The sequence below is a fragment of the Acanthaster planci genome, unplaced genomic scaffold (assembly GCF_054643075.1).
Source record: "Acanthaster planci isolate LZ-2023a unplaced genomic scaffold, COTS_SCS Contig22, whole genome shotgun sequence".
Taxonomy (NCBI): Eukaryota; Metazoa; Echinodermata; class Asteroidea; order Valvatida; family Acanthasteridae; genus Acanthaster; species Acanthaster planci.
In genome coordinates this window covers 1,341-12,195 of record NW_028257646.1, presented here as the reverse complement: position 1 = coordinate 12,195, position 10,855 = coordinate 1,341, and the positions used below count along the sequence as shown (strand labels likewise).

At 41.3% G+C, this 10,855-nt stretch overlaps 1 pseudogene across 1 annotated transcript; it reads right to left on the bottom strand.

Annotated features, from left to right (window-relative positions):
- Positions 1-1,167: 1,167 nt before the first annotated feature.
- On the bottom strand, positions 1,168-10,151 carry LOC147795463 (Na(+)/citrate cotransporter-like; annotated as a pseudogene). Its single transcript, XR_015423871.1, has 11 exons — positions 9,894-10,151; positions 8,832-8,947; positions 8,485-8,667; positions 7,013-7,132; positions 6,808-6,894; positions 6,417-6,521; positions 5,118-5,216; positions 4,726-4,850; positions 4,272-4,437; positions 3,956-4,087; positions 1,168-2,186 (listed from the first exon to the last, which is right to left on the bottom strand). The product of XR_015423871.1 is annotated as a Na(+)/citrate cotransporter-like (transcript).
- Between the last annotated feature and the right edge of the window lie 704 nt (positions 10,152-10,855).

The window sequence follows — 10,855 nt, the reverse complement described above, 5'->3', positions numbered from 1 at the left end:
GTTGGTTAAAACATTTTCACTTGAAGACAAAGAGTATTGCCAAATTTGATGATTTTCTACTGTAGTTTTAAGTTATCCTGGTTGTAAAAGGAATATTCATTGAAATCCAGTGAGGGTCTGAATTGACTGCATGTATGGAATCCATCGGATAAACAGAAATCTGCGAAATGAGTTTGAATTTGACCCAAGTTTTCTCGTCAAGTCGTGCTAATACGGACATTTTGTAAAGGATAAATCAGTCACAGATCCAAAACATAATTATTACTTTTTAATATGTCGAAATACGTGTTATACCTCTTGCAGTGCAGAGTCATTGCTTTGCCGAACGTTTGACAAAAATCAGGGAATCCTCGTACAATGAACCATACTCTTTGTAAAAGCTGGGGCACGTTCAATAGCAAAGTACGTACACCAGCACTGGTATAACCTATACACTTTTATGAGGAATGAGATACATGAAATGGGATAGGAATCCATAAAGTGAAATAAAGTTTTATTCAGTTGGTATCGTGATAAACAATCCACCAATCAGATGACTGGGATCTATGCAGGTGTTGTATAAAACGTGAACATTTATACTCAACGAATTTGTGTCGTCCTCTTACACATTGCTCTTTCTATATAGTACTCATGCACGTTATAGTGGAAGCTAAGTATAATTAGATCGTGCCTACAGGTTGTTTGCGTCATATTTAAGAGCTGGCCAGAAATAATATGCTTATTCAAACCACAAATATGTTCAGGCAAAAGGTGGGCTTTATTAACGACGAGTTATAATGCCATTTCTGAAGTTCCCTGAATGACCATATACTTTGGAATGTATATTAGTAAATTAGCAACTTCATAAAATACCGTTATGAGGTCTTTAGCTTAGTTTTGATCACTTTACAAGTTATTTAAAATCCCACTGGAGAATAATAATGCTTTTGAGTAAGTAAAGATACACGTTGTTACAAAGTAATTCATAAACTGTTATGATCTTATTCTACAGAGCCTTTAACAATGTACATGCATCCAGGTAACTGAGAATTCTGAAAATTCAATTACCAACATCCTACCATTCTACCCTAAGAACATTCAAATAAATTGTTAAAAAAGCTAAAAATTACTCAAATTAAACCTTACACCACACTTCATCCGACCACGAACAACGTCCCAAACAGAAATAAAAACGGAAAAACAAAACTCATTAACCTTGGCCCTTCGATTTATGAATTTGAATTACCCGATCGCCAACGAAAGTTAGTCACAGAAATTCTTTAAAATCGTACATGCCAAAAATGCCAAAAATTTTAGAACGCCATGAGTAATTTGCGTCCACGTGCAAGTAAACCGAAACCAGCTGAGGCCGTCCGAAGCCTGGTCGAGCCAAGTCGTAAATACCAGCAGTTTTAAAGATGTCTCTTTGTGCTTGAAGTTAAAGCTAATTCGACGTGTTTAAAACCAGGGTGGACATTTTTGCCATTGAGAGCGATGTTATTCAAGGAGCCCATTTACCTCCACGTTAAAATGGGGGTATACTGATAAAAAGGTAGTGAAAAAATGCAAGTATGTTAACTATTAGAGTTACTCTGTGTATAAATGAGGTAGTCGGTCCACTCAACACCAACAAATCTGGCGAAAACTGCAAAGAAAATAAACAACGGCTATGCAAATGTACAGGAATATCTCGATAAAAGAAAGAGAAAACAGAGAGACAGGAAAGTAATAATTCAAGCATTAATCTATGAAATTACTATCAAGTCTAATCTTTGACCCAATCGTCGTATCAAGAACTTTGTCAATGTTATCTGCAACTGGGCAGTTGTACTTACAACAGGACACTTCGTGTATTTGTGTTTGGACTCTATTTGATATATTGTATGTAGGTATACTTCAAGCGTCTGTGTATATAAGGTTTGGTTTACACAATTTAAAACTACCATGGCAATGCTGTTTACATCAACCCCGTTTGATTTATCATTATAAAAATAAGTTGCTAAAAGACCATCTCGTAGTCGATTCAACTAACGTCTTCGTCATCGGGTCAGGAAACTAGTCATGATATCATATTACTCGGTTGTTGTCACGTTGACCTTTGCCCAATCGGGAAACGTGCCCACATCAAAGATCCACATGCCCAGTGTGTTGATGCTGGCGTTGGCAACGAGGACGCAGATAACATTTAGTATGAAACCCGTCTTCACCTGGGAGAGAGGTTAATGAAATTAAAACAGAGAAGGCTATCAAAGATCGTGCTCATATGCCCAGTTACTCACCGTCACTGATTTGCGTCTCTACAGTGCAACTTGGCGTGCAGAATTATAGAAACCCTAGAGCGGTGGCACCATGTATGCTCTTTGATAGGGGGGTACGCGCGTGTTACATGCCTCTTCGACCAGTAGGATATCGTGACTTAATTGCCTATAATTTAAGCGCTTATTTGTAGTGCTACCTGCAGCTATATTGTCTCCCTGAAAAGTCTATAAACATTGAAAGAAGCAGCCTCATCGTTATCGTGTTTGTCAAATTGGAGAAAACATTACAGAAGGAAATGAGTTTACCTGAGTAATGTTCTTTGTTAACTTCCTGAGTGACAAATTCCTACCTTGTGGTGGCGCTCTTCCTTTCTTGAGTTCATCCACAGACAAATAAACGCATAGACCAGCAGATCCTTTTAAAACCTACAGGGGTATTCCATGATCTGCACAGCGCCCAACTAAAATCAAAACTATGGGCAAAATTTACCCCTCGGTATAGGAAATTTACGTACGGTTGAAGAATCCCAGCCCTAGATTCCATGAAGCCAATCTGGTCCATGTAAATTCAAAACGATGCGTTTGCAACATTTGTAGAGAAGAGACAGCAGTACCGAAGAGCAAAAAGTGAAATGTGTATTTTGGCAATGTAAGTGCATTGCACGTAACGTGCACTGAACACGCTGCCATCCATCGTTTCGCCCACTGCTTGCCCACACTATTCAAAATCACAGTTACACGCGCAAGATTGGCGGTCTATGTGTTTATGTTTAGTCTGTGACATCCATTTGAGGCAGCCCGTTCTAGGGTCGCACCGAACCAATTAGAGTCAAGAGCGACTCGGGTCGACCCAATTAAATTTTGATTTCGGACAGACGAACTTAAAACATACATTTGCATTGGCTTTGGCTCATGGCAAGAGCGACGTCTGAATTAAACCATGTCGTGATTCAAGTGTCGCTCCCAATTGTTTCAAACGTCAAACTTTCGCTGTACGTAATTCAAAATTTGCTTTTAATTTGGTTCGGCGCGATTCTAGAATGCATGCTTATAGCCTTTGCTTAGATTAAAGTGATTTCGATTTTCTTGTACAAATTGTGATATTTTTTTTATAGTTCTTGACAGTTTTTGTTGATGTTAGATGTTTACCTACATGTAAATTTTTCTGGCAGTTCAACCCTAGAATAAAAAATCCATGGCTGCTCCTTTGTAACAGTATTGCTGCCAGTCCTCAGTACGTGTATAGCGACTTCTCCGTTTTCTATCATTTCGTATATAGGAGCTTGACATATTTTCCTCAAAGTGCACGATTAGAATTCCACGGGATCTTGATTATTTCTTTGTATTTATCTTGTTAACAGTTCACCACGACTATTAAAGATACAGTTGAATCTGAAGTTCCGACCTTTAGCCGCTTGTTCTTCTTAATCATGGCTGACACTAGCTCGTAAACATTAGGTTACCGCCTCCCTGGGACTTCACTTAATGCCATCGAGTACACCCAGTGTTTAAAGTAGCTTTGAACAGTATTTTTGAAAAAAAAAACTCCATCAGTCCATGTGAAAAAACTTTTCATGTTAAAGGTTATTTGCTTATCAACCGAATGGTATTGATGACATCTGGCCTGGGTACCGAATTACCTACGCTAGTTTCCCAAATTTCTCCATGACCAATTATACACAGAATAAGTGTTGTCTTTAATAGTGAGGCTTGTTTACCACGTCCATGAGAGTGATTTGCTCGTAGGCGAAGCCGATGGCATTAGGGGGGGTGGCTACTGGCAGCATGAAGGCGAAGGAGCAGGCCCACGGTGGCAGGTAGCATCAGGAACAGTGGATTTGACGCCGATACTCGTCCCCTTGACAAGAATGATCATAGCATCAATTTAACCCGACTATATCCGCAGACACCCAGATCTAAGGCCTACTACACGCAGTTATTAAAACGTGCTATAATATCAATTCTTAAATAAAAGTTAACCAAAGAAACACCCAAAGTCTGGCTTTCGACTCAAGCTTACCCAAATTGCTGAACTTACCAAACTAGCAAGTATGGGAAGGAAGATGGTTGCTGTAGCAGTGTTGCTGGCGACTTCCGTGAAGGCAGCGATAATGACGGACACCACTAACGTGATAGCAAAGGGAGGGAAGCTATCCAGCGCAGTGAACCGCTCACCAATCCAAGCTGACAGACCTGACACCTGGTTGTTGAGGTAGGGGGTTAAATCGCTATAGTGAATTCAGGACTTCGTCTCATGGCGTTTTAAACTTCAGCTACTTACAGCACACCGCCTGTATCAATTCTCTCCGATCGAGGTCACACAGGAGAAGTGATTATGACAATGAAATTAAACCATTCAATTAGAAATGAGACATTCAAGTATAGTGTCCATTCAGAATACAAAGAGCTTGTTTTATGGAAGACATGTACGATGACATGCAATGTATAAGACTTGAGTGGGCAGTATGCTACGAAGTTGCAATATAACCTTGCATGCTTCTGCCAGCGCAAACCCCCCACCAAGGAGGATAATCACAAGCCAAGCCATCTTCTTGTGAACGATTGGCCACTCAAGAAGGGCAGGACAGGGCCCTTTTTCTTCCTTGAGGTCTTCTGCAAGAAAACGGAGAACAAGACTCACAACTACCGATAAAGAATTATTCATTTGTTATATTTGCTGATAAAAAATAAGCTGCATCTTTTTATCGTTCAAGTAATTTGTGTCACTTTTAGTTCCGTGATCAAATGTAGGCATAACAAGAAAAAACATTGTAATTTCAGTAAATATAACCATCAATATCAATTTGTGGTCAATTTTTTTTTTGTTGCAACAACAACACAAATAAGAACCTGCATATGTTTAAATTCAAAGCAGCAAACCTTTCGAGCTCCGGCCACCACAAGAATTTGGGCATCCGGGACGGAAACATGAAGAGTAGGATAGAGACAAATATCGCTGTAGTCGAGTCGGTCACGTAACTGAAGGACAGAGTACGACAATCTAGTGAGATGGATATCGTACCGACTTCTGTCACCAAAAACCACTGCATACCAACTTACATTATTTTGCCAGCCATTCAGTAAGGGAACAAATATATGCTTTGCCGATCTTAGAGAGTTCTTTGAGATCGGATAGAGAGAATGGGCTCTTATAGTGGCCAAGCCAAAAGTGACGGGACACGATCAGCATCCATTCACTGAACCGGTCTGAAACGAACGCTTCAAACATATTATTCCAATCGCACAAGTATTTTGGACTCGCCAAGTCAAAATAGGTTTTAGAGAGTGTAAGTTCGAACAATTTTGTTCAAAAGTTTCATTTTTAAAAACCCTTCTAGTCTACCGTATGTTCCTCTCTGATTAGCTATAGAAGGACTCCTTTATGGAGATTGATGCGTGGCACATATTGCGTGAGGTGGTGAACAGCAGTGCTTTAGGCCAAAAAAGTCTCCGGTTTCTGATCAACGCACGTCGCCGTGAACCTACGCATCGGCAAAATAAAAAGAAAAAAAATTGATATAAAACGATGTCCAAAAGCTGCCGAACTTACTTAATCGATTGGAATCCTGCTAAGTGCTGCGTAATTTTAACGTGTTTTGATTGGGGTACGGTTGAGTAATAGGTACAGTAATGGAGTCCCCTGTAGTTCCCCATAAATTTAGTCGGGCTCATTTATTCGAATGAAGTCATTTCTGTATTATTACATTTACATCTGGGAACCAGACAAACGAGGTGGTCTTATGTCCCTGTGGACATGTACAAGCTGAAAATTTTTTAAATAGTAAAAAGTGCAGGGGCAGTCTACTTTAGTGTTGGTAGCGGCTAGCGTTACGTGCGCATCCAGTCGTGATGGACATCGCGCGTTATACGTACATCATTGAAGAAAAACAAAGTGAGTGTAAAAAAAGCCGCGTCGCGGCACCATTTTTGAAGCCAGCTCCTGACCAGAAACCGGAGCCTTTTTTCTGCCCTTATTAACCGTTTTTGAATAGCCACATGAAAGGCTTTCGACAAGTAGTGTTGTAGGCGTGGATAAAACTGTAGTAACGTTACACTAAATTACGTTTGGCATAGAAATAGTTCTGTACAGGAGGAAGTAAAAACACTGTTTGTGGTTTTCTCAAATTTTGTGTAAAAATCAACAACTGTTTTAAACTGAAAGAGAAAACCTGTCAATACCCATCGGGGAAGAGCGCAGACCAGCCGGTCACGAAGCCTGGTTTACGGCTTATCCACAGCACAATCAATAGGATGAAATGGCCCAGGACACCTTTTTCGGCAAACCTGGTAGGAAATATACAGGCATGAAAATTCGACAATTGCGGATACCTTTTGGGAATGAACCGAGAAAGATGAGACAAAATGCGAAGCAGGTTTGCAAGACGGGAAAGGTAGGTAGAGGATTCAGACCACAGGTGTCCAGATGCAGAACAAATGCAGGTCTGGAAATATCAACGCTTACCATAGCATTGGTTCTTTTCTTATCATGCTCTCGTCATTAAAAAGTCACAGGAGCCAAAAGAGACAAATCAAAGTGCTAAGCCAAGAAAAAATGAATATAAATTCTTACGACATCGGTCCAAGGTCCTTGTAGGCCTGACGGATCACTTTGGCGGCGCCCTCGTGGTCGAGTTCCTGGCCCAGCTTCTTGCAGCACCTAACGTAAATACAAGCTGCGGAATAAATGCTTCAAAGGCAAACTTGCTCTATGAACATTTCTTGATCTTGAGGCCCTGATTTCGTATTTTATAGACATGGTTCCCAACAGCACTCACCAGCGATCCACGTAAACAATCTGCATCCAGATCCAGCTCAGAAGCAAGCAGAGCAGCATACCAGGCGCGGCATACATCATCCACTCACCAAAGTTGACCTCAGCCTCGGACCCGAACAAACTGCAGTGTGGAATGCACAACCACCAAGACAGTTTAGACTGCGTCACTTACATATTAGGGGGCTTGTATATTTATGGACCTCCCCCTCCCCCGTTTTTTGTCATTTTTATTTTGTAAATCTAGTCAGTCCCCCCAAAACCAAAGCCACAATGCTCTCTTTATTGCACTGACCCTATTTTGGAGAATTTCCAATTGTAAATTATGAGAAAATGTGACTTTCTTCCTGATAAACCAGCCAGGAAAATTTGAATAAACCATGTGTCATGTGTTAAAACACTCACAGTTCCCCTCATAATTTTCCAAAAACGTAAAACCCTGCCCTCTTTTCACAACATCAACCCTACAGTCATTGAGCATGACGTCATAGTCATCTACCAAGGTGAATCCAAAAGTTCAAATGTAGGTCTTCCTTCTTTTCAAGGAACGGGGCCCCCAACATCACCAACACCACGAAGTAGCACTCAACTGCACTTCCGTGCTACTTCGTGAAAACCGTGTTTACAGCAATATCGGTTTCACGAAGTAGTATTCGTGTGTTTTGTCCATATAGCATGGATAAAAACGATTTGAAAGGTCTAAAATGATTTGATTCACCCGTAAATATGTGACTTAACTAGAAGATGCTCTTAAAACTCGTTTTAACTGTTTACATTAAGGACAAAGTCAATTCCTGAAAACAATTCCTGGATCACGTGCCACAAGCACCGAGTGCTACTTGTGAAAATGAAAATAACACATATCTGTAAAATACGCACTGAAGCGGCGCACACATCTATGGATGAGCAATACTTCGTGGTGTTGATGAGGAAATATACAATCCCCATACGAGAAAATATCATACACGTGCGAGCAAACTTTATGCGGTATAACTGCTTATCACCCTTTTTTCTTGTTTCCTGGTGAGAAATATGATGCGCTCGCTGTTCTTTTATCGTTGTTCTATTATACAAAGACCACACAACGCTAATCGAAATCCTATAGCAACAAAATACTTATCCATGTGCATAGTATTAATATCGAAGTCTACCGGTACGCGTTAGAAGCAATAGCCTTTATACTTCCTGTTTGCATTCAATTTTCCTCTTGTATGTTTCCAGTTGTACATATTGTCTTTGTGTAATCGAACGTCTTGCGTTGAAATGTCATTCTTGAAAATTTTTATTTCCAAGAGTTACTTTTCGAATTTGAAAAAAAAGTGAAATAGCCGTGACATTGTAACAACTCACTTTCCCTGCAAAAAGTGTAAAACTGCTTGCGTTATTGTACATTTATGAGAAAATTTATTTATGAGAAAAGCGTTGTCTCGTGTAGGCTAACGTGCTTTCTATTCTCAAGACCAAGTTGAGACTGACCTGCTAACCTGACCAGCCAGTATGAGGTTTGGACCTGTGCCTGTCAGCGTAGCTGTACCGCCGATGTTGGCAGCGTAAGGTACGCACAGCACGATGCCTTTGCAAATGAGATTATAGCGAGATTCTTGCTCGTTCTCTTCCAGCAGGTTACGACGGTAGATATCGTGAGGTTGATGATCAATACTAGAAATGAAATAAAACGAGTATTAATTGAACTGGATGAAATGGTAACAAAAAAACAGGCAATCCCAAGGCCACTCGGGTGTTTGCGAAGTGCATTTCATTTCCCGACTCGAAAGCCATGTCATTATGCACATTGACCTGAGACTTTCAACCTAATGACCTACCTTCCCCTAACCCGAACCTCCTCCATGGCAATGGCTTCCTCTCCTTCCTTGTCTCTGTGGGCCCGCCCACTTCTGGTATCTACATCACTGCAGTCCTGGTTGGTGTTTTCATCTTTCTGCCATTATAGATTTATGATTTGTTTATGATTAATTAACTTTGAGACTACCCAAATTTTGGGCACGACCTTGTGTGGATTTAAATATTGACAAGAATATAATATCAAATCAGTGCTCTGAAATATGTGATTGCCGAGCTTTCGGTAACTAGGTACCGTCTTCAGGGCAAGCAGATTAAGTTCTGAACTGAATCCGCTTGCCCTGAAGAAGGTACTCAGTTACCAAAAGCTCGGCAATCACATATTTCAGAGCACTGATTGGATTTTATATTCCTGTCGATATTCTGATCACGGTGCTACGCAGCCCTTCCATATTTCTATTGTCTGGATTTAATTCGTCTCCGTAATATTAGGAAGAAAACTGCATACTTTCTAAAGTATCTGAACACACGTGCCGCAAAGATTATCACCAAAAATGGTAATCCGTGGTAATCGAATGACGGCCGCGTGCTCTGCGTTTTGAATGTTCCACGAGCGTCAAAAGCATAGACTAGAATAATCTAAGCTCAAAAGACATAATACCTTGCGCGTGTGCGCACACACACACGAGAGGCAAACTGCCGTTAAGTCAGCTGCTAAGGAAATTGCTCGGTGAAAATGTATGGCACTTCAATGTGTTGTGATTTGTACTGGTTTTATTAAATGAAGTTAATTAAAAATTGGTTCCAAGTCAAAGGTTACAACGGTTACGTCTCGGCTTCACAGAGAACTATTTACCCCTCCACCTCAACTATGACATCAGACAGCATTTGTCATCATCATCATCAGACAAAGGCACAGTTTGCTCATGGCCTCCTCCTCAGATTATACACAGCAGTTGTCGCAGGTGCCGCTCCCACCACAGCAAAAATTATTTTGCCGCTAGTTGCTAGTCAGCACAACCATTTCCGAAAGAACTTATTCTGATTAGTTGCTTTCTTATTTTTAAAAAGGATATAATGTCTACCTGTTTCAAGTTATCCTTTTTCAGTTGCTGTAGCACAGCTTGCGCAATCGGCAACATCATGGCAGTGGTGGCGGTGTTACTAATCCACATGGACAGGAACGCGGTAATGAGCATGAAACCTAACATCATCCTACAAACAGAAACAAATCAATAAAATCGTAGGTATTTCCAACAATTTTTGTTATGTCCTAGGTCAAGTCAAATCTCATTAATGTGTCATAATACACACAGAGCTGTAATTTAACTTTATGCTCAGACAGCATACCATAAAAGCTGAAAATTCCATATCTATTAATAAAACCCATGTGACCTCTAGAACGTCATTGTTTCGTCACAGAAACTTGACGCGCCTGCCAGCCAATGGCAGCGTGTGGTCCAAAATAGCACTGCCCATGTCAACGACTGACGCTCAACAAACGCCAGTATTTTGCGTTATCCGAAGCTTCGATCAGCAGCGAAATTTTGAGGATGCGAATCAGAGCGAAAAAACGACCCACAATAACACCTGTGGTTGACCTGTCGGATGAGGGCCCCGTTAAACCATCTTGTGGGGTCTGCCGACTATGGAAGCGGCTATTCTGGAAGCACAGGCCTCGAGTATCTCCGGCTACAACATCTTCAGTCGCGGGGATCAGAAGACTGCCCGCCCATCGGCAGTCCATGTGGTCTGTCAGCCGGATGGCTGGGGTGCGAGCGGAGTCCGGAACGGGAGACTATCTCGTTACCCAGGGCTCCAAGAGCCCGTCACCGGTAGAAAGTTTGGAAGTCATTGACATCACTGACAAGGGAAACGTCACCATCGAGCAGGAACTAGACCTGATGCTTGATCGGCCAGACACCCTGCCAAACTTCTGCCTTCGCGGAACTAAGATCTGCCCGCCAACTCCGCCAACAGTCGGCAATGAGATCCTGCTGGCTCTTGGCAAACCTGAGAGCGAACTCTCGGTGGAAGAGGTCACCCA